The sequence below is a fragment of the Corythoichthys intestinalis genome, chromosome 5 (genome assembly GCF_030265065.1).
Source record: "Corythoichthys intestinalis isolate RoL2023-P3 chromosome 5, ASM3026506v1, whole genome shotgun sequence".
In the NCBI taxonomy this organism is placed as follows: Eukaryota; Metazoa; Chordata; class Actinopteri; order Syngnathiformes; family Syngnathidae; genus Corythoichthys; species Corythoichthys intestinalis.
The window spans coordinates 47,998,711-48,022,349 of record NC_080399.1 but is presented as its reverse complement, the minus strand read 5'-3'; the positions used below and the strand labels follow the sequence as shown (position 1 = coordinate 48,022,349).

General features: G+C 36.8%; 1 long non-coding RNA gene across 2 annotated transcripts; it reads right to left on the bottom strand.

Moving 5' to 3' along the window:
- Positions 1-2,322: 2,322 nt before the first annotated feature.
- Positions 2,323-6,770, bottom strand: LOC130916866 (uncharacterized). Of its 2 annotated transcripts, XR_009063365.1 has the most exons (5): positions 4,884-6,769; positions 4,753-4,814; positions 4,269-4,372; positions 2,910-3,094; positions 2,326-2,847 (listed from the first exon to the last, which is right to left on the bottom strand). It is a non-coding gene; the product is annotated as an uncharacterized LOC130916866 (long non-coding RNA). The 2 variants fall into 2 exon arrangements; XR_009063364.1 differs by having other exon boundaries at positions 2,323-3,094; positions 4,884-6,770.
- Between the last annotated feature and the right edge of the window lie 16,869 nt (positions 6,771-23,639).

Below are 23,639 nucleotides of genomic sequence, written 5' to 3'. Positions count from 1 at the left end.
GAAGGAAATAGCTGGGTTGTAGTATTTTTGAAACTCGCTCATAGTATGTGACTTTTCTTTCCTCACAATAAACTTGCTATGGTAACATTTTACCTGGTACTTATTATGAAACCAAAAAAGTTAAGGACAAAGAATTTTAAATTTTTGGCCACTTCCGCGTAAATGTATTCACCCTGTAGTTGTTAATTTCTGTATGTATTGGCTGACTTGAAAATGTACAGTTAGTGAATACCATTTTCCAGTACATGCATAGCAACATTGAATGTTTAAAAACATATATACTAGAAAAATGAGTTAAAAATTAAGTCTGGCACTCTCAATTAAAACTTTATTAAAGATTTAAAAATCATGAGAAAAAAATAAAGCTAGGTGCTTCTCAGAACTTTAGTACCAGTTTCTGCCAAAATTTCGTACATCGGCGAAACGTTCTACATGAGTCGAATTTGACACTCAAAGTACTACCTTGCGCTCTCAACTTTTGTTTAGATGCATACAGGCAGAACGTACTAAAAAAATGCCTTAAGAAAACTTAAATGTAATAAGGACAGTTTAAATACGCTACGTGACTAATGTGGTCAACTGCTTCAAGGCTGACACAGAAAAACACGATGGTAAAAAGTATGAAAGGGTAATACATGCAAAAAGTATTTTTGAGGCAATGAAAAGGTACTAAAAAACAAAAAGTGTTTACTTGCCACTTCTAACCGATGTGCGCATACGTGCCAATGTATGGGGGGCCGTTAGGGACATAATTCAGGATTACCTTTCACACACACTTATCAAACGTTCTCACACACTCTATTGAAACATTTTCTGCGCACGTATAGATGTGAGATTCTCGCACGCATACATGTGATATTCACGCACACATACATACGAGACGCGTGCACGAATACATGTGAAATATTTTTTGCGCACGCATATATATGAAATCCTTGCACGCTTACATGTGAGACCCGCGCGCGCATATATATGAAATCCTTTCACGCTTACATGTGAGACCTGCGCGCGCATGTATATGAAATCCTTTCACGCTTACATGTGAGACCAGCGCGCGCGCATATATATGAAATCCTTTCACGCTTACATGTGAGACCAGCGCGCGCGCATATATATGAAATCCTTTCACGCTTACATGTGAGACCAGCGCGCGCGCATATATATGAAATCCTTTCACGCTTACATGTGAGACCAGCGCGCGCGCATATATATGAAATCCTTTCACGCTTACATGTGAGACCAGCGCGCGCGCATATATATGAAATCCTTTCACGCTTACATGTGAGACCAGCGCGCGCGCATATATATGAAATCCTTTCACGCTTACATGTGAGACACTCACGCGCATGAATGTGAAATCTTTGCGCTTATACACGTGAGACACTTACGCGCATACATGTGGAATACTTTTTGCGCACGCACACATGTGAAACAATATTTTGGGTGCCATGTTTGTACTACATGTCGAATCCATTTTGACTGGGAGTGGATGGAAAGGAAGATCGGATGTCTAACACTGTCATTACCAGCCGTGAAGTTAAAGCTGGCAGTATTTTTATGCTCCTAAATGTTTCCCATTCAGGAACAGCTCTAACTGTCAACACGTTGCAAAAATGAAACCTGGGTGGCTCAGGGTGCGTCATTGAGATTCGGCGTCTGTTGTTGTACGGCTGGCGCTGCATTAACTTACCATCACTTCCAGCGAATGTCGACGGAACGCGGGTCCAGAGCATAGCTGCAATCAGCACGAAGTACCGCAAAATATTTGCATAAATATATAGAAATAATGTATATATATACACATACATATATACACACATACACTATACAGGGTGATGAAAAAAAGAATGGGCCAAAACCATTGCGGTAAATTGGGGGGGCAATAACTACATTGACACAAGTATTGTATATTTTTGTTTTTATTTCATGCTTTACAAGTGCTCAATGTGACCACCAGCAGCATCACGGACAATCAAGCTGATATGACTAAATTTGTTAACTTACTTGATAAAGAGACTTTCTTATCAAATTAGCAATTTAATTAATCATTTCAGTCTATGTCAATGATTTTGAAAGGAATAAATGTGTGATTTTGGCACATTGTTTTTGAATCACCCTGCACATACACACATACATCATATGTACAAACATAAATTATATATACAAACATTCCTTATATATAATTATATTATGTACATATAATATGTGGTCAATAAACCTTACTGCGACATTTTATTCTTATACTTTAACACTGTCTTGCATCTGTGAATAAACACAATTTGCACTTCAGTCTACAAGGCATATATATTTGGCAATTGGAAACAAGGTGGGATGTTTTTTTTTATTTCAAAACAGTTCCAATGGACTTCTTCAAATCTGAAATTTTACCTTTTTCATCAGTCATATGCAAACTGATATTGACAATCAAACCACACTCGGTATAGTAGCTTAAGATCCATTTTTATATACATATTCAGTAACTTAAGTACTGTGGAGGGGGGGGACAAGTTAGTCCCTCACATGCCGTTTTACTGAATTCTCATCCCACATGCAAAACAAACATTATTTCTTTTACACATTTTAAACAACGAACCAACCACAACAATATTGCACTCAAACCAGTGTGGATAAAATAATGATTTGTTGTAGTGTGGGACATTTCCAACACCGTATATCCTGGTCTGCTCGCGTTGTCGTAGCGGAACTGTTGCCCCGATGCGAGGCTAGCTGCAAAGGCTACCCCAAGATGCATCGGCGTGCCCGGGCATCAGTCTCGGGGTTCCCGCGCAGCGTGCGAAAACTCTACCACCGAGCCACCAATACTTGCAATGGAAGACGGGCAGCACGCTGAAATGATTAATCACAGGGTACACAAAGAGACAGACGACCATTGGCACCCACATTCATACCGTCACTGAGTGGCAATTTATCCTGTGCTTCTCTTTGTCGATATCAGCAGGTAACCTGGACTCGTCCGGATACTGGCCTCCATTTAAATGTGCCAAAAGCCGGAGGAACAGTTGACGCCCACTTCAATTGTGTCATAAGCTACAATGTAGCTTATTGGTCAAACTAACGTCTTTTCCTCCACGACCTTAGAAAATAAAAGCAGGCAAATTAGGTTAAAGAGGAAAAAAGGTGATTATACAAAAATAAACAGGTCCATGACCCATATTTATATTATATATGTATTTATACTTTTAAGAATATTGCCAAACTTGACTGATCCTTCATACAAGTAAATACACTGCCAATGGGAAAACCCATTGGCAGTGTATCAAATACTTGTTCTCCCCACTGTATATATCCCTTCTGTCGCACTAACGTATTATTTGGAAAAGGCCCAATAATGAATCGTAATATGCAGCCCTTTTACACTGTCTACTAAAATACCGTGTACACTCATAACTGAGAACCTCACACAACTACACAAGTCTTTTTTTTTTTTCCGAAAGTAATGCTAAAAATAATAGAATTTTCCAAAAATTACATTTCGGTATAAAAAATGATAGAGAAATACACACTATTATTTCTAGATTCATTTAACAGTTTTATCCAGGAAAAAAATGATTGGAAAGATTTGGTGTTATACATTGCTGCACACTTTTTAAAAGATAATATATTTCCTATGAATATTCAGAAACATTTTCAAAAAGGTAAGGCCACTTAGAACCCCAGAGGTATTGATATGTTGGTGAAAAAAACAAAAACTTGTAAAGACATAACATGATTTTTTTTTTTTTTTTTTTTTTTAAGGGTTGGAAAGGATATTTTTAACGTTTAATTTTTTAAAACCAAAGACAGAAACTTGTCACAGATAGCTTTGTTACAATGTAATAAAAAAAAAAAAAGCAAGTCTGGTAGTTTTCAGATAAATTGCTATCGTTATTAATGCATGTGATAGAATATTTTATCCAAGCAATAATTTGCTCATCCCACTAGTAATTTCTTTTGCTTATGTGAACAAGAATTTTGTTTTGATGTTACTAAGTATGGAATAGTAATATACACAGGTTCAACTCAAGGAGCAAGGGCAGCTAGTAAGAAAATACAACAACAACATTTATTCAAAGTACTACAGAACTCACAAAATCATATAATCCCCAAAATATACACAAACTATCTAAATAAAAAATATTGAATTTGAACAGTCCCTTCAAAGTCTTTTGCTGCTGTGCCTCAATGTCTGTTGTACTATTCAGTGTATGTGTGTACTATCGGGATAGTGTGACTGTATATTGTGTGAAGAATTTTGTAGTGAAGGTGACCTTATCTGCTTTGGGTGATGCTCCAACAGTTGGCTGAAGTTGAAAAAAATTGGTCCTCAATCCCTCATTGAATCAGGCCGAATCCTCCTTGACATCAATTCTGTCTGTCAGATGTAGATCCAGCAATTAAAAACAAACAATCTGCATATCAAGAACTTAATTTTCAACCAACCATAGAATGTACAGCATGGCAAGTATAACCTACAATACTGGTCAAAATTGGTCGTTTCCCACATTTAACTATTTGTTCATGAATTGTACAGTGACTGATACTAGCCCACCTATCGATAATACTTTCCAAAAATGCATCAACATACAACATTAACTTATTTGTATTTGAAAAAATAACATCTTACTATATTTCCAATTTCCTCCAATTGTTTTTTAGACAAAGAAAAGACACAATATCTTGTAACTCAACTCTACAGGAAAACGTGTCTATGACATATCCTCTTGCATAGTAGCATAAAGCATAGCAACTCACCAGACACTTGTATCACACAGAACTCAGATGTAATTCGCTGATTAGAGCAGTCTGGAACTCGTCTGCAACAAAATCAACCTTTTATGGTTTCGCGTACATGAAATTGAAATATGTTTTTTCGAAACCATTACCAGTTTTTCTTTGGTTTGAAAGAGGTCGCGCTAGCGTTAGCGTTTTCTCCATTAGCGTTCATAGCATCTTCATTTCCCAAAATGCAACGCTCATATACCTGGTTTTAGTGCAATGCAAGATCATATAATGCCATCTAGTGGACGTTTTAACTAACAGCAGTCATCAAAAATACAGTTTTAAATAAAAACCATAAACTATACCTTTATCAGTGTTCCACTTCATTATAGAATGTAGGCTAGTACTGAATGTGTGTGAATATGTAGTTCGATTTCATCCCTGCTGACCCTTATATCGATTATAATTTGATGTTGATGAGGCCGCACAATACTTTGGACTTCCTTACAATCTCAGCCAAGTAACATCTTGAAACATATTTATTCAGACAGGCTTTCTTCCTCATAATTCCATTATTCTTTTTAATTTAACATTGTTGTGGGTTTTATCTGTATGTGTGTATTTTAACTTATTTTTTACCTTTTACCTTGTACGGCAATCTTGAGTGTCCTGAAAGACACCTAAAAATAAAATGTAATATTATTGTTGTTGTTTTTTAATGCCACGTTTAAAACACACAATATAATTTATTCAATAATGCTAAAAAAATCTTAAACTTTATTTAGATCTATCTTTATCAAGCTTAAAATATATGTGCTAATGAAAATATCTTGCTTTCTTGATTATTCAACCATTCAATTTATTATAATTCAATGGCATGCATCAATGTGGATACTTATAATTACCCCCATACTTATAATTACCGAGACTTATGTCTGATAGCTTTTTAAGTCATACGTATCTGTACAGATGTTTTCACATGCATTTATACGAACGTTTGACCAAGGAATGTGAGATATTTTTCAGTCTTATGTGTGAGAGGTTATTCACTTGTGTGTATAAGAGGCTCTCAGTAATGAGACTGCACAGAATCTCACTTGTGTGTAGAAGAGCATCTCACAAATGACAGTGCACGGCATTTCAGTAGATAGTATACGAGGCATTTTATAGTAGGAAGCTGTACTGGTCCTTTTCAAAATAAAAGTATTTACGGCGGAAGCGATATATTTTTACTTGTATAAAGCATCATTCAAGCTTGGCAACATTCTTAATAGAATAAATACATATATATCATCTAAATATGTGTCGTGGACCTTTTTTTGGTGTGTAAAATCACCCTTTTCCTATTTAACATAATGTGCCTGCTTTTATTTTGTAAAATCGTGAGGGGGTGACGTTAGTTTGACCAATAAGCTACATTGTAGCTTCTGACGCAATTGACGTGGGCGTCGACTGTTCCTCCGGTGTTTGGCCCAGTGAAATGGAGGCCTCGGGACGCTATTGTGGACGAATCCAGGTTTCTTATCGATTTCGACCAAGGAAGCGCGGGATGAATTGTCACTCAATGACGGTATGAATACGATGTGGGTGCCAATGCTCGTCTGTTTCTTTGTGTTCCCTTTGATTATTCATTTCAGCGTGCCGCCCGTCTTCCATTGCAAGTATTGGTGGCTCGGTGGTATAGTTCTCGCACGCCGCGCGGGCACTCCGAGACAGATGCCCGGGCACGCCGATGTATCGTGGGGTAGCCTTTGCAGCTAGCCTAGCATCGTGGAACCAGTTCTTCAACGACAACGCGAGCAGACCTGGATATACGGTGTTGGAAATGTCCCACACAACAACAAATAATTTTTATTATATTTATTTATACCACACTGGTTTGAGCGCAGTATTGTTTTGGTTGGTTTGTTGTTTAAAATGTGTAAAAGAAATAATGTTTGTTTCGCTTCTGAGATGAGAATTCAGTAAACAACATGTGAGCTACTAACTTGCCCCATCCCCAGTACTTAAGTTAATGAGTATGTATATAAAAATGTATCTTTAACTTTAACTACTACACCGAGTATGGTTTGATAGTCAATATCAGTTCGCATATGATTGATGAAAAAGGTAAAATTTCAAATTTGAAGAAGTCCATTGGAACTGTATTTTGAAATATTTAAAAAAATAAAAGTGTTGCACCCCCCACCTCGTTTCCAATTGCCAAATAAATATGCCTTGGAGGCTGAAGTGCAAATTGTGTGTTTATTCACAGATGCAAGACAGTATTACAGTTTATGAATAAAATGTCGCAGTATAGTTTATTGACCGCATATTATGTGTACATAATTTTATATAGTGAATATGTATATAATATGTTTATATATATATATGATGTATGTGCAGGGTGATTAAAAATCAATGTGCCAAAATCATCACGCATTTATTCATTTCAAAATTATTGAAATAGACTGAAATTATTACATTTTTAATTAAATAAAGTACTTACTTTTTTTTTTTTTTTTTTTTTTACTTTAACAAGTAAGTAATCTTAACGAATTAAGTCATATCGGCTTGATTGTCTGTGATGCTGCTGGTGGTCACATTGAGCACTTGTAAAGCATGAAATAAAAACAAAAATATACAATACTTGTGTCAATGTAGTTATTGCCCCCCCAATTTACCACAATGGTTTTGGCCCATTCTTTTTTTCATCACCCTGTATAGTGTATGTGTGTATATATGTATGTGTATATATATACATTATTTCTATATATTTATGCAAATATTTTGCGGTACTTCGTGCTGATTGCAGCTATGCTCTGGACCCACGTTCCGTCGACATTCGCTGGAAGTGATGGTAAGTTAATGCAGCGCCAGCCGTACAACAACAGACGCCGAATCTCAATGACGCACCCTGAGCCACCTAGGTTTCATTTTTGCAACGTGTTGACAGTTAGAGCTGTTTCTGAATGGGAAACATTTAGGAGCATAAAAATACTGCCAGCTTTAACTTCACGGCTGGTAATGACAGTGTTAGACATCCGATCTTCCTTTCCATCCACTCCCAGTCAAAATGGATTCGACATGTAGTACAAACATGGCACCCAAAATATTGTTTCACATGTGTGCGTGCGCAAAAAGTATTCCACATGTATGCGCGTAAGTGTCTCACATGTATAAGCGCAAAGATTTCACATTCATGCGCGTGAGTGTCTCACATGTAAGCGTGAAAGGATTTCATATATATGCGCGCGCGCTGGTCTCACATGTAAGCGTGAAAGGATTTCATATATATGCGCGCGCGCTGGTCTCACATGTAAGCGTGCAAGGATTTCATATATATGCGCGCGCGCTGGTCTCACATGTAAGCGTGAAAGGATTTCATATATATGCGCGCGCGCTGGTCTCACATGTAAGCGTGAAAGGATTTCATATACATGCGCGCGCAGGTCTCACATGTAAGCGTGAAAGGATTTCATATATATGCGCGCGCGCTGGTCTCACATGTAAGCGTGAAAGGATTTCATATATATGCGCGCGCGCTGGTCTCACATGTAAGCGTGAAAGGATTTCATATATATGCGCGCGCGCTGGTCTCACATGTAAGCGTGAAAGGATTTCATATACATGCGCGCGCAGGTCTCACATGTAAGCGTGAAAGGATTTCATATATATGCGCGCGCGGGTCTCACATGTAAGCGTGCAAGGATTTCATACATATGCGTGCGCAAAAAATATTTCACATGTATTCGTGCACGCGTCTCATATGTATGTGTGCGTGAATATCACATGTATGCGTGCGAGAATCTCACATCTATACGTGCGCAGAAAATGTTTCAATAGAGTGTGTGAGAACGTTTGATAAGTGTGTGTGAAAGGTAATCCTGAATTATGTCCCTAACGGCCCCCCATACCAATGCTTGCCCAAGCGCGCTGAGCATTGTGTAGAACGTTTCGCCGCGTAGTAAGGAATCGCCGAACACCGGTCAACAGTACGTGGTGAGAACTGGCTTATTAATAAACAGAATAACATACACTAAACAGACAAGTCAACATTTGAGTCCACAACCTCAGAACTCTTAAGGTGGAGGGGGTTACTACTTGGCTAACATGCAGTAGTGGAAAAAGAATTAGACAAATCCTAAACTCTGAGTGCCATTGACAATGACAGACGTATAACCACGTGGCTCTTTTCATACTTTTGCTCTGAATTTAAATATCACCAGCAGACATATTATCCATTTAAAATAGGTAGGGTGACAGAATAAACATCCATTCCTTTGCTAACCCTCCCATTTCAATAGATTTGACATCTAGCGTCGTCAATGGCAGTGAGTTGTTACTTTAAAAATTTCATAAGATGTTTCTCAAAACGTCACACAAAAAACATTGTAAATACAGTACATTAAAAACACACAAATCCAGGTGAATTCTGGATTCCAAAGTCCATGTTTTGCTTGAAGACACCATATGTGTCTTAAAATAAAGCTGACAATTGCCACGTTTACATGGAGCCAAATATTCCAATTACAATCGGAATATTTGTTCAAACCGAATAAATGTGTTCCATATAAACACCTCATTCGGAATGAACAGGCCCAAACCGAATGGAATTTCATTCCGATTCACAGGGGTGGAATATTCCTTTTCCCAAACCGATTAGAAGTAACATTATGTCATGTAAACAGGGAAGCGGAATGGTGTCTGGTTGCGTTCTTTCTGCACATGCTCCGTACTGACGTGGTGACGTCACTTGGTGACGTAAGTAACGTCACTTGCAACATGGCTTCCAAGCACAGCGCACCTAATTGGAGTCCGGCGGAAAGATTGTATTTAATTCAAACTTTAAAAGAATTGAATATAATTGCTCGCTTAGACGGGCGTAAAACGAGGAACAGTGAACTATTTTAAAAAGTTCACGAGAGGTTACACGAAGCCGGAATAGACCGGAGCGTTGACCAGATTAGAAATCGGTGGAAAACGCTGACAACCGGCTACTACAAGGCAAAAGAGCAAAACAGCAGAAGCGGATACGACCCCACAAACATAACAAGTGGGTTAAAGTTAAAACAGCAGCACTCTGACGATCGATCTCCATGTTTTGCAACGTGACGCTTTGTTTTGATTAATCTGCGCATGTCAGACGGCAGTTGTCAAACGTCCTTTCGGAATAAAGGCAGACACATGTAAACGATGGATCGGAATAGATGAAGTGACATGTAAACAGCTGATCTGAAATTTCCATTCGGAATGATTTGAATCGGTATGAATAAAAGTCAGCATGTAAACGTGGCTAGTGTATTGGCACAAGTGTTGGCGAGTGGAACCGTGAGTGTCAAGAACTCGAAGCGTGGAAGGGGCTAGTGGAAATGCTGCTAACCCTGTAGTGAACATCAGAACTTCTTCCAGGGAAACGGCTGCAACTTTCTCTGAAATAAGAATGGCAACAATGCAGTATGATCATTTGATTGGCATGCATTACACCATGCTTTTATTCCCAAAATGAAAGTGCATAATTAGGACATGTCAAGGAAATTTTATTAAGGCCTGGTAACCGAATGAATAGTGTTAGCTTTCTCCGGTAAATGTATGTATCGTTTTACAGAGGTAAAGAAAGTCATACTGCACTGTTTTACTTACTCGAAGGACGTTCTGCGTCATTGACATTAGAAACTTCTCGAAGCCTCTTGTCACAGCCGCTGCAAAAATTAGGTGAAGATTCCACCAACTGCTTTCCACAGGTCTGGCAATGCATTATACTTCAAGAATTCAGTTGTGTTTTACGTATTTTTGGCCAAATGTTGAACTTCAACCAAAAGCGAGCAGTAACTATCTCTGCTGGTAGGCGCCGTCTAGCAGTCGAGTCTTCCGTCTCGTCCAATCTACGATGAGCGTACTGTTTCCGGTGGATTCGTCCAATCAGCGATGAGTTAACATTTTGACCGGTCCCTACCTTTTCCGGTTGGCGAAATGTCGTTGTGTTATTTAATTTGTTATTTTGTTATGTGATTTGTCGTTGTGTTTTTTTATTTGTTTTTTTGTTTTGTGATTTACAATTGTGTTTTTTAATTTGGCGTTGTGTTTTTGAATTTGTTTTTTTGTTATGTGATTTGCAGTTGTGTTTTTTTGTTTGGCGTTGTGTTTTTCAATTAGTTATTTTGTTATGTGATTTAGCGTTTTGTTTTTTAATTTGTTTTTTTGTTATGTGATTTGCAATTGTGTTTTTTAATTTGGTGTTGTGTTTTTTAATTTGTTTTTTTGTTATGTGATTTGCAGTTATGTTTTTTTAATTTGTTTTTTGTTATGTGATTTGGCATTTTGTTTTTTAATTTGTTATTTTGTTATGTGATTTGCAGTTTTGTTCTTTAATTTGGCGTTTTATTTTTTAATTTGCCGTTGTGTTTTTTGATTTGCCGTTGTGTTTTGCACTTCAGGGCCACCGTAAAAGTGAGATTGTACATGTTTCATTTCTTATTTTGAATTGAAATCTTTAGGTATTATCCATTTAAAAGTTAAACACATACAATGTCAAGTTAACCACAACAAACTATAAATGTGTATTGTCAATTCAGTACACATCAAATCTTTGTATTGAAGCATTAGATTTACACAGATCTGTAATATGTGCTAGTGTTTGCAGAAGCAGCTTGGGCATTTCTAGAATATGGCAAAAGCATACCAAGAAGTCTAGTCAGTGTTTTGTTTTAGAGGTAGAGTATTACTACTTTTTTTTGTTTTTTTAGGGCCAATCTGTTTCCATATTTACTATTGGAGTTCCAAAGAGAGTGGAGTTTTGTGTGCGCTGCATATGTATACAGCACACAAACAGATTACAAAGCTTCTGTGTTCGTGTGTGCGTATGCGAGCCCAAGGGCCTTTAGCTGCTTTATCTCTTAGTGGTTATGTCCATATGTTCATGTTTGTATATGCTCAGTTAAACTTGAAAAGTGCAAGACAAATAGTGGCATCTGCACCTAATAACATAATTAGTTTCTGTATGCTACCAAGGCTTCATGTACCCTCAATTAACTCAACATGCAAGGTCAGCCTCCCTTGCCGTTGTATCTACCTCTGACAACATTGGTTAACAAAAAAAAAAAAAAAAGAAAAGGAAAAACCTTCTTACTAAGGCTGCAACAGTCTGAGAAAAATACTGTAGGTGTATTTTTTTTTCTTCTTTATACTCATGTTTCTTTAGCCATTTATTGTGGATATTTACACATTGTCATTCAGAATTTAGCAGAGTTTGCAGGCACCTTTTTACTGATGACAGACTGCAAAGAAACCTGAATGAATGCTTTTTGCGGGCTTGTCAGATATTTGAAATAAGGATATTCTGCCGATGTGTAAAGGTTTTCTGAAGCATTGGTAAATCTGCCAAGAAATATACAGTATGTATGGGTACAAAGAAGGATAGAAACGGAAAGATGGAGGCAGAGATAGAGAACATCCAGCCCAAGAAAATCAATGTGACCTGTTCTTTTTGTGTTTATCAGGCATGGGAATGATTAAGTTAATTGGGTAAAGATCCTCAAAAGAAACCTTGTGCCTAATCCCTTTGTGCTCTGCAGTTAAATCCCCCAAACACATGCTTGTAAACATATGTAGTGTCGGTCCTGATGTGAATTTTAACAACATGAGCAAAACACATTCACAATTTATCCATGTTTCCATCTATTGCTTTTTGGGGTCACAGGTATGACAAGGTACACATTGGACTAATCTCATGTCAGGCATTGGGCTAAAATACAATACTCTGATTTACAAATATTCCAGTGGTGAACATTCAGATGTATGAACAGACTGCAGTGAAATTTAGTTCTGTCCACTTTTTTTGACCAAACAAAGGAAACGAGTTGGAGATTTACTGTATGGCTATGGAATGGGAGAAGGTGCAGAACACCACAGTGTGGCTGATTAAGCGAGCTGCCTCCAGACAGCTAGTTGGGGATAAATGACAGAATAGCACAAATGTAAAAACAACAAAATATACAGATCCATCCATTTTCAACAAAAATGTATCCTTGTCAGGGTCACTGTGTGCTCGAGCCCTTCCTGCTTACTTACATCAAAAGGTGGACTACTCCCTAAACTAGTTGTCAGTCAGTCGTAGGGCGCACACAGAGACAGACGCACGCACACATTCACACTGCCACTGAGTGGGAATTAAGCCCAAGCTGCTTGTGACAAAGTCAGGGAAATGTACCACTATTCCATTAGCGACATACAGTGGGGAGAACAAGTATTTGATACACTGCCAATTTTGCTGGTTTTCCCACTTGCAAAGCATGTAGAGGTCTGTAATTTGTATCATAAGTTCTCTTCAACTGTGAGGGACGGAATCTAATACAAAAAAAACAGAAAATCACGTTGTATGATTTTTGAATAATAAACTTGCATTTAATTGCATGAAATAAGTATTTAATACGTCACAAAAATCGAACTTAATATTTGGTACAGAAACCTTTGTTTGCTATTACAGATACCAAACGTTTCCTGTAGTCCTTGACAAGGTTTGCACACACTGCAGCAGGGATTTTGGCCCACACTTCCATGCAGATCTTCTCCAGAGCCTTAAGGTTTCGGGGCTGCTGCCGGGCAACACGGACTTTCAGCTCCCTCCATAGATTTTCTATCGGGTTCAGATCTGGTGACTGGCTAGGCCACTCCAGGACCTTAAGATGCGTCTTACGGAGCCACTCTTTAGTTGCCTTGGCTGTGTGCTTTGGGTCGTTGTCATCCTGGAAGACCCAGCCACGACCCATCTTCAGGGCTCTCACTGAAGGAAGGAGGTTGTCAGCCATGATCTGGCGATACATAGCCCCATCCATCCTCCCCTCAATACGGTGCAGTCGTCCTGTACCTTTGGCAGAGAAGCAGCCCCAAAAAATGATGTTTCCTCCTCCATGTTTCACGGTTGGGATGGTGTTCTTGGGGTTGTACTCATCCTTCTTTTTCCTCCAAACACGATGAGCCGAGTTTACACCAAAAAGTTCAATTTTGGTCTCATCCGACCACATGACCTTCTCCCATTGCTCCTCTGGATCATCCAGATGGTCAGTGGCAAACTTCAGACGTGTCTGGACATGCACTGGCTTCAGCAGCGGGACCTTGCGTGCGCTGTAGGATTTTAATCCATGACGGCGTAATGTGTTTCCGATGGTTTTCTTCGAGACTGTGGTTCCAGCTCTCTTCAGGTCATTGCCAGGTCCTGCCGTGTAGTTCTGGGCTGATCCCTCACCTTCCTCATGATCACTGATGCCCCACGAGGTGAGATCTTGCATGGAGCCCCAGAACGAGGCAGATTGACCGTAAACTTCAACTTCTTCCATTTTCTAATAATCGCTCCAACAGTTGTTACCTTCTCACCAAGCTGCTTGCTTATTTTCCTGTAGCCCATCCCAGTCTTTTGCAGGTCTATTATTTTATCCCTGATGTCCTTACACAGCTCTTTGGTCTTCGCCATTGTGGAGAGGTTGGAGTTTGTTTGTTTGAGCATGTGAACAGGTGTCTTTTATACAGGTAACAAGTTCAAACAGGTGCAGTTTCTTCCGGTAATGAGTGGAAAACAGGAGGGGTTCTTAAAAAAGAACTATGAGCTGAAATATTTACTAGTTGGTAATGTATCAAATACTTATTTCATGCAGTTAAATACCAATTTACTATTTAAAAATTATACAATGTGATTTTCTGGATTTTTGTATTAGATTCCGTCCCTCACAGTTGAAGAGAACTTATGATAAAAATTACAGACCTCTACATGGCTTGCAAGTGGGAAAACCAGCAAAATCGGCAGTGTATCAAATACTTGTTCTCCCCACTGTATAAAAATTTTAGACTAGATTTTTCTCCTGACTAGGTTAGCCTGTTTTTTTAAGGTTTTAATGTGTTCAGATTTTTCCTGGTTGATTTTGTTATATTTGTTTGAATGACTTTTAGCGTGACATATTTTTTTCCGCCTCAATTTTATTGTATAGTACTTTCCTGCCATTTATGTCCATCATGTATTTTCTTGAGGACCTCTTAGGTATTTTTAAAGGGAAATATAAATAACATTGATTTTATTATTATTATTATTATTATTTTTTTAATACAACAAAAACAACATGGGGATAAGACTCACCACCAAAGACAGCAAGATGACATAACCGACGTTGATGTAATAATTGATTGAAAATATAGCTTTTTAATAACGATTTCAATTCAAATAATTATCTTCTCTGATTTACTGTTCATTATTTCATTAATATTTAATGTGAGGAAAGGCGGCATGGAAAATGAATGAATGAATGAATGTTTACTGTTTGCTAATAGGCATTTGCCTGTGAAGCCCTTTGGGATTGTTTTTGATTATTAAGGGCTATAAATAAAAAATTGACTAGTCTGAACTTTTGAAGTATTTCGTTTCCTTGAAAGTAAAGGATCAAAATGGTTATACACCCCATCGATCATATTCATAATTGAGCACATTGAATAGTTTGTCCTTATTTTTCTTTTTTTAGTTTGTGTGTGTGTGTTTGTGTGTTTATGGGGGGGGGGGTATCTTTGTCATACAGTCAACAAAGGAGTAATAACGAAACACTTTACAAATAAATAAATAAAATCAAGTTCAAAATTAACTATGACTACCTAACTCCCTCTACAGGCTTACTTGGAACCTTCAGTCAACAATTAGTCTGACATAAATTAATATAATTAATCAGCGCTGTCCACGAGTAACGAAGGGTTAGAATGAGAATTGACTTGCAGTATGAGCATAGCCTTAGTCACCTACCTTTATTACAAACATATTCATTTCAGTGTGGAGAAAGTGTGCAGTAAAAGAAAAACAAAAAGAAAAAAGAAAATGATTTTTTTTCTTTTTTTTTTTTTTTTTAATAAAATGGATTCTAATGTGTAATCAGGCCGAACATTTACAATATTTCAAAAATACCTATCCAAGTTTGCAAGCTTATTTAATCGGGGTTCTTTTCCCATCTTCCTATTTTTAGTGGGATTATAAAACACAAGTGAAAAATGGAGTATGAGATTCTTCCCAGCACCAAATGCATGATAATAACTTACAATGATAAATTCATTTTGCGATCACCTCTGTATCTCGGTGCTCCATATGCTCAATGACTGCAGCAAGTACCACATGTCCATGGTGTAGTGTATGCATTGGTATGCATGTATTCCTGTATGCTGTCACATTTGTAAACTTTAACAACAACGAACCATATCTGCTTAACCCCCCAGAAGACATGTACCACATTGATTGTATGGTTAAAATTGGAAACAAACGAATGTACAGTATTTCACCTTCTCTCTCAATCATATTATTTACAGTATGTGAACCTGACCCCAAAAAAGGCTGCCGAGTTAAAATCTAATGAATAGCTGATGAATATGATTAGCAAAAGTCACTGTCAATTAAATATGTTCAAGACTTATAGACTTATTTCCTTTTCTTGATTCGCAATGTGTAAAATACTATGTATGAATATGACAAAACCAGCACAGCCATCAGCTTAGGGTAGACACTAATTAAGCAAGATGGATAGTAATAAACTGATAACGAATGAATGACTTCAATATTGAATGACGTGTCATATTTAAATATAAGCACAAGAAAAAAAAAAAGAAAAAAAAACCCACACAAAAAAAAAAACGTCCTGTTAAAAGTGAAATAGAGACGATGGGAAGATTTTACATATTCCTTGGATGAAAATGTATTTTGTCCCTGTAGTGCTATGTAAAAGAAATAAACAAAAAGTTGAGCTAAATATAAAAGAGGTTACAGTGTTGGAACAAAAGCGTAAGATGTGTTAAACGTGTACTTTAGTCCTTTCACAGTATACATTTCCCCAGAAGACAAGTGTTTCTGACTAGCTCTCTTGGTGTAATAACCAGTCTTCCTTTGAAGCACAGCATCCATTAGACACCAGTGACTGATCTCACGACATGGACCACCATTACAAATGCATCACTGAACACCAAGTCTTGGTGTATTGTATACACCTGAGTGACTAGATAAGAATGAAAATACCAAATGGGGGTGACTGAAGAGGAATTAACCTGTTAACTCTTTTTTTCCCCACTCTTTTTCTTCCTAATTATGGTTTTGTGAAGCCTCTCGCTACACCCATTGTATGTATACAATGTTATATGATTCAATAACAGTCAAAAATTATAGGATAAGAAAATAAATTATAGAACAATACAGGATAATGTAATAAACTTTTATTGTCAGTTTTAGTAGAGAAATGTGCGTTATTAATGTTCTTATTGGCTATTTCGTAATAGTGTGATGTGTGTACATAATATATATATATATATATATATATATATATATATATATATATATATATATATATATATATATATATATATATATATACCTTTATATTAGGTCTGTCAAACGATTAAAATTTTTAATCGAGTTAATCACAGCTTTAAAATAATATAAAATATATTATAAAATATCCCATATTTTTCTGTAAAATATTGTTGGAATAGAAAGATAAACAAAAGACGGATATATACATTCAACATACTGTACATAAGTACTGCATTTGTTTATTATAACAATGAATCAACAAAATGGCATTAACATTATTAACATTCTCTTAAAGCGATCCATGGATAGAAAGACAAGTAGTTCTTAAAAGATAAATGTTAGTACAAGATATAGAAATTGTATATTAAAACCACTCTTAATGTTTTCGTTTTAATAAAATTTGTATTTTTTTCAGTCAAAAAATAAACTAGTAGCTCGCCATTGTTGATGTCAATAATTTCACAATGCTCAACCATGGTGCTGAAACCCATAAAATCAGTCCGACCCAAGCTCCAGCAGAGGGCGACAAAACACCAAATAACACAAGTAACAAGTGGACATTATACTGTGCTGTCATTTTGAGCGGGGCATGTACGTTAAATGCGTCAAATATTTTAACTAGGGCTGTCAAAATTATCGCGTTAACGCGCGGTAATTAATTTTTTAAATTAATCACGTTAAAATATTTGACGCAATTAACGCACATGTCCAGTACTGTCCCATGCCAGACAGTATTCTGCCTTTTGGTAAGTTTCACAGCAAAGTTTTTTGTGCTGTCTAACAGCGAACTCTTGTGGTCGCTTTGCGACATGGTTTATTGCTTTCTTGCCAGTTCAATATGGCTGCACGACGTCTCGGGCTGACACCAACGTTGTAATGTTGTGCTTATATGATCCTTGGACAAGATTTGTCCGTAAGTATGGTTGTTGTAAAGAATGTACATATTATGTTAGTAAGCGAAATGTTATATTTTTTGTATGAGACACTTTTTGTTTATGTTTAGTGAACCTGTATAGCGTGCTAAGCTAACGTTGTTGCTAATGCAATGCTTGTGTACTTTTTTTTTTGTAGTTTCACTACGGTCTAAAGAGGACAGTGGTTTGAGGACGTTTTATTAATAAATCAGATGAAAAAGGAAGAAGTCTGATTGTTAAGGCGTCGTTCACTAGCTGTCGAGCTTTGGAAAAAGACGCTTCGGCGTGAGAACAGCATAGACAGATTTAAATGACAGTAGAGTGAAATGCCCACTACAGTCGTTATATACCGTATGTTGAATGTATATATCCATCTTGTGTCTTATCTTTCCATTCCAACAATTTATTTTACAGAATATATATATAATTTACAGAAAAATATGGCATATTTTATAGATGGTTTGAATTGCGATTAATTACGAATTATTAATTTTTAAGCTGTAATTAACTCGATTAAAAATTTTAATCGTTTGACAGCCCTAATTTTAACGTGATTAATTTAAAAAATAATTGCCGCCCTTTAACGCGGTAATTTTGACAGCCCTAATATATATATATGTATATAGTGCAGCAAATAAATATTTAGTCAACCGTTAATTGTGCAAGTTCTCCCACTTGAAAATTTTAGAGAGGCCTGTAACTGTCAACATGGGTAAACCTCAACCATGAGAGACAAAATGTGGAAAAAACAAAAAACAAAACAGAAAATCACATTGTTTGATTTTTAAAGAATTTATTTGCAAACAATAGTGGAAAATAAGTATTTGGTCAATACCAAAAGTTAATCTTAATACTTTGTTATGTACCCTTTGTTGGCAGTAACGGAGGCCAAACGTTTTCTGTAACTCTTCACAAGCTTTTCACACACTGTTGCTGGTATTTTGGCCCATTCCTCCATGCAGATATCCTCTAGAGCAGTGATGTTTGGGGGCTGTCGATGGGCAACACGGACTTTCAACTCCCTCTACAGATTTTCTATTGGGTTGAGATCTGGAGACTGGCTAGGCCACTCCAGGACCTTGAAATGCTTCTTACAAAGCCTCTCCTTTGTTGCCCTGGCTTTGTATTTGGGATCATTGTCATGCTGAAAGACCCATCCAAGTCCCATCTTCAATGCCATTGCTGATGGAAGGAGATTTTCACTCAAAATCTCTCGATACATGGCCCCGTTCATTCTTTCCTTTACACAGATCAGTCGTCCTGGTCCCTTTGCAGAAAAACAGCCCCAAAGCATGATGTTTCCACCCCCATGCTTCACAGTGGGTATGGTGTTCTCCGGATGCAAGTCAGTATTCTTTCTCCTCCAAACACGAGAACCTGTGTTTCTACCAAAAAGTTCTATTTTGGTTTCATCTGACCATAACACATTCTCCCAGTCCTCTTCTGGATCATCCAAATGCTCTCTAGTGAACCGCAGACAGGCCTGACGTGTACTTTCTTCAGCAGTGGGACACGTCTGGCAGTGTAGGATTTGAGTCCCTGGCGGCACATTGTGTTACTGATACAAGCCTTTGTTACTGTGGTCCCATCTCTCTGTAGGTCATTCACTAGGTGCCCCCGTGTGGTTCTGGGATTTTTGCTTCATGTTATCATTTTGACGCCACGGGGTGAGATCTTGCATGGAGCCCCAGATCGGGGGAGATTATCAGTGGTCTTGTATGTCTTTCATTTTCTAATAATTGCTCCCACTGTTGATTTCTTTACACCAAGCGTTTTACCTATTGCAGATTCAGTGTTTCCAGCCTGGTGTAGGTCTACAATTTTGTCTCTGGTGTCCTTCGACAGCTCTTTGGTCTTGGCCATAGTGGAATTTGGAGTGTGACTGACTGAGATTGTGGACAGGTGTCTCTTATACTGACAATGAGTTAAAAATGGTGCCATTTATACAGGTAACGAGTGGAGCCTTGTTAGACCTCGTTAGAAGAAGTTAGACCTCTTTGACAGCCAGAAATCTTGCTTGTTTGTAGGTGACCAAATATTTATTTTCCACTCTTATTTGGAAATAAATTCTTTAAAAATCAAACAATGTGATTTTCTGTTTTTTTTCTACACTCTGTCTCTCATGTTTGAGGTTTACCCATGTTGATAATTACAGGCCTCTCTTATCTTTTCAAGTAGGAGAACTTGCGCAATTGGTGGTTGACTAAACACTTATTTGCCACTTATTTGCCCCAGAATGAAATAAATAAAAAGTGAAATAAATAAATGTTGAAATAATAAATAAATTATGAAATAAATAAATAAAAATTGAAATAAATGAAAAAAAATCGAAATAAATTTTGAAATAAATAAATATAAATTGAAATAAATAAATAAAAATTGAAATAAATAAATATAAATTGAAATAAATCAATAAAAATTGAAATAAATAAATATCAATTGAAATAAATAAATAGAAATTGAAATAAATAAATAACATTTAAAATAAATTAATATAAATTGAAATAAATAAAAATTGAAATAAATATTGAAATAAATAAATAAATAAATATTGAAATAGAAGCATTTTAATGACACTTTTAATTATTTATTAATTGTGTATGTATTTATTGAATTTTTGCATTCCTGGTCCTTCATAGGTGCGGAGCCAATTCGGCAGCTTTGGTTTGACACTTTTTTCAATATACTATAGCTGTTTGTTCAACAGTTATGCAAAGAACCTAACCAATAAATCACACTCGCGGGACTGACTGTGAGTCTGCGTCAAACTACAGTTCAACAACTCAGTGTACATCAACTGCAAGTGAAATGATGTACCGTGATTTTCAGACTGTAAGCTGCTACTTTTTTCCTCATTTTGAATCCTGTGGCTTATAGTCCAGTGTGGCCTATTTGTTGCTTTATTTGGGTTAACACTTTCTTTGATCGCGGTGTCATAAGACTGCCATCAGACCATCATAGTTATGACAGGATTCTATCATGGGCATTAATGACATGATGAATTATGTCACGCCATTTATGTCAAGCTCGGATCTTTACATCCATTAAAAAGTGGGATAATTTGCCGGACACAAAATGAAATCTGTCATAAGCATTCATTAATGCTCATGGCAGTGTAATGTCATAATTATGATGGTATTATGACAGTCTTATGGTACCACTGTCAAATGAAGTGTTACCAAATACCATAACTAGCAATTAATGAAACAACTAGAACAGTAACTGAAGAAATCATTAGAACATAACATGAATTTTGATTGTTATTTTCTGCAATGCATGTTAGGAGGCATGTTGGACGACAACAGTGTTGACAGAAGGTGGCAGCAGAGGTTGACGGTCTCCCCCAAGGGAACAGTGATGGCCAAATGAAGCTACTTGAAGCAATGAAGATTTGCAGCCAATTGGTTCAAAGCTTCATGGTGGTTCATTTAATCTTATGACAGTCTTTTGATGCCGCTGTCAAATATAGTGTTACCGGTTAATATCTTTTGGTGTAAATATCCCATAATAGAGTGAGGACAGCTGCGGCTTATAGTCCAGTGAGGCTTATCTTTGAACAAATGCCATTTTCATGTTAAATTTGGTGGGTGGCGGCTAATTATCAGGTGCACGTTATAGTCCGAAAATTACGGTACATCTGTTTGAAGTGCGGAGAAAATGGAAAAATGAGTCTTTCAAAGCAAGGGTGAGAAGAAAAAAAAGTGTGTTAGTCTCCATTTTAAGAATAAGGGTGATGTGCAGAGTAGTTGAACTGCAGAAAGATAACGTTGATAAGTCACACAATGAAGTTGTGGCAAGGACAAGTAGAGGCTAGAATCAGGATTGGAATAAGTATTTGTTAGCAACAATATAGGAGAAGGGCAATATAGGAGGGCAGCAGAACATAAGTTAGGTAAGCTGCTGAATAGTACATTCCCTGTACTATTCTAATGGTTAAGAATCCCTACCGAGAGTTTGATCTGGTCATCTCACTAATCCTTTTCTCAATAGTGGCAAACAAGGAACACTTAAGAGAAATAGCGTTATTGCTAAAGCCGTGGCAACTGCAAAGCCATTGAGTAATGATGTCCCAAAACACAGAAGTGCTTACTGTTGAACAGGACTATTTGTGAGTAAATTAAGGTGGATATATAGTATTATGGTAGTATATTGAAAAATTAAAGAATTGCCATCAAGATTTTTTTCTTGACTACAGCAAGGCGACAATAAAAATATTCTATTTATAGAATTGATACAATGGAAAAATAGAGTTTTACCTATAATAGAATCAAATACAATATTGGATTTTGTCGACAAATTATTCCCTCTTCAGTCTGCTAATCTTCAATCAGCTGTACTCAACGTGACTTTGAATAGCTTTGGTATTTCCATGCCACTTTTCACTACTTGAGCACACAGTTACCAAGGTAACCGTGGTCATGATTGTTACTACTTTGTGTTAAAGAACGGTTACAGGTTTTCTGTTAAAAATGGTCTCATTTTGGTTTTTATACTACTGTGTTAATATAAAGTTGAATACTAAATATTAAAGAAATATGATTACATTTAACATGTATGGTGGTCCTAAAGTGCAAAACAAAATGGCAGCAAAAGACAAAACCAAACAACAAATCAGAAAGCATGAATTCACACACACACACGCACACACACACACACACACACACTAAAAAAACTGCAAAATATAAAACAAAATTGAAAATCACTAAACAACAAATCAGAAAGCACACCATTACAATTCAAAGAACTCAATGGCTAATTAAAAATCACAAAACAAAATAACAAATCAGAAAGCACAATTAAAAAAAAAAAAAAAAAAAAAAACACAATGCCAAATTAAAAAAACAACTCACTGTTTGCAACAAACCGGAAGATGTAGGTCCTAGTCAAAAAGGACACTCATCACTTATTGGACGAATCTGCTGGAAAATGTAATCGGGTGAGATGGTAGACGTGAATGGATGCTTTCAAAGACAGTTAGTACAAGTTGGTACCTTGCCGCCAACTTCTGGGTGACGGAGCCTCCAATCGTTAAGGATGACTTTATTTTGATTTACAAAAAGAGGACTATTAGCCCAGCTCGAGATACTTAAATTTTACTCAAAGTTCACTGAAAGATGCCTTATCTCTTTGATATATTCCCTAACAGAACAATAATGTTAAAAAGCTGGAAGGAAATAATAATTGAAAAAAAAAAAATGCCTCTTCTGTATTAACGAATCATCCTTGAACAAAATAATAGCTGTCTTTTCAATTTTTACTGTACAAATAATTTGAAATAATGTTCTAAATAATATCTCTTCTGTAGTAAAAACAGCTATTAACAAAAAGCTCTTTTCGCTCTCCAGTGAATAATGTAACCGTTGCCTCTCAAGAACAAAACAAAACAAAATAAGTCACTTTAGTCTTTAGTTTTTTTCTTGTTTTAGCACTTTGGGGACGATAGAACACTGCTCCGACGTCTGTTTTCTCTGTTACTGAGCACAGCAGAAACAAACCACTGGACAGGGTCACTGGGGACACCAGGCAGCACAGTACCGTAGTATTCTGTGCAAAGCGTCAGTCAATTTCAATACACGCTAATTGGTCCCGTGAAAAATAATGAAAACCGGACATCATTTCATGAATTTATTAAACCCCACCGGACGCCCTGGAAAGAATGTAAAAAGTGGACATGTCCGTGCAAATGAGGACATTTGATCACTCGA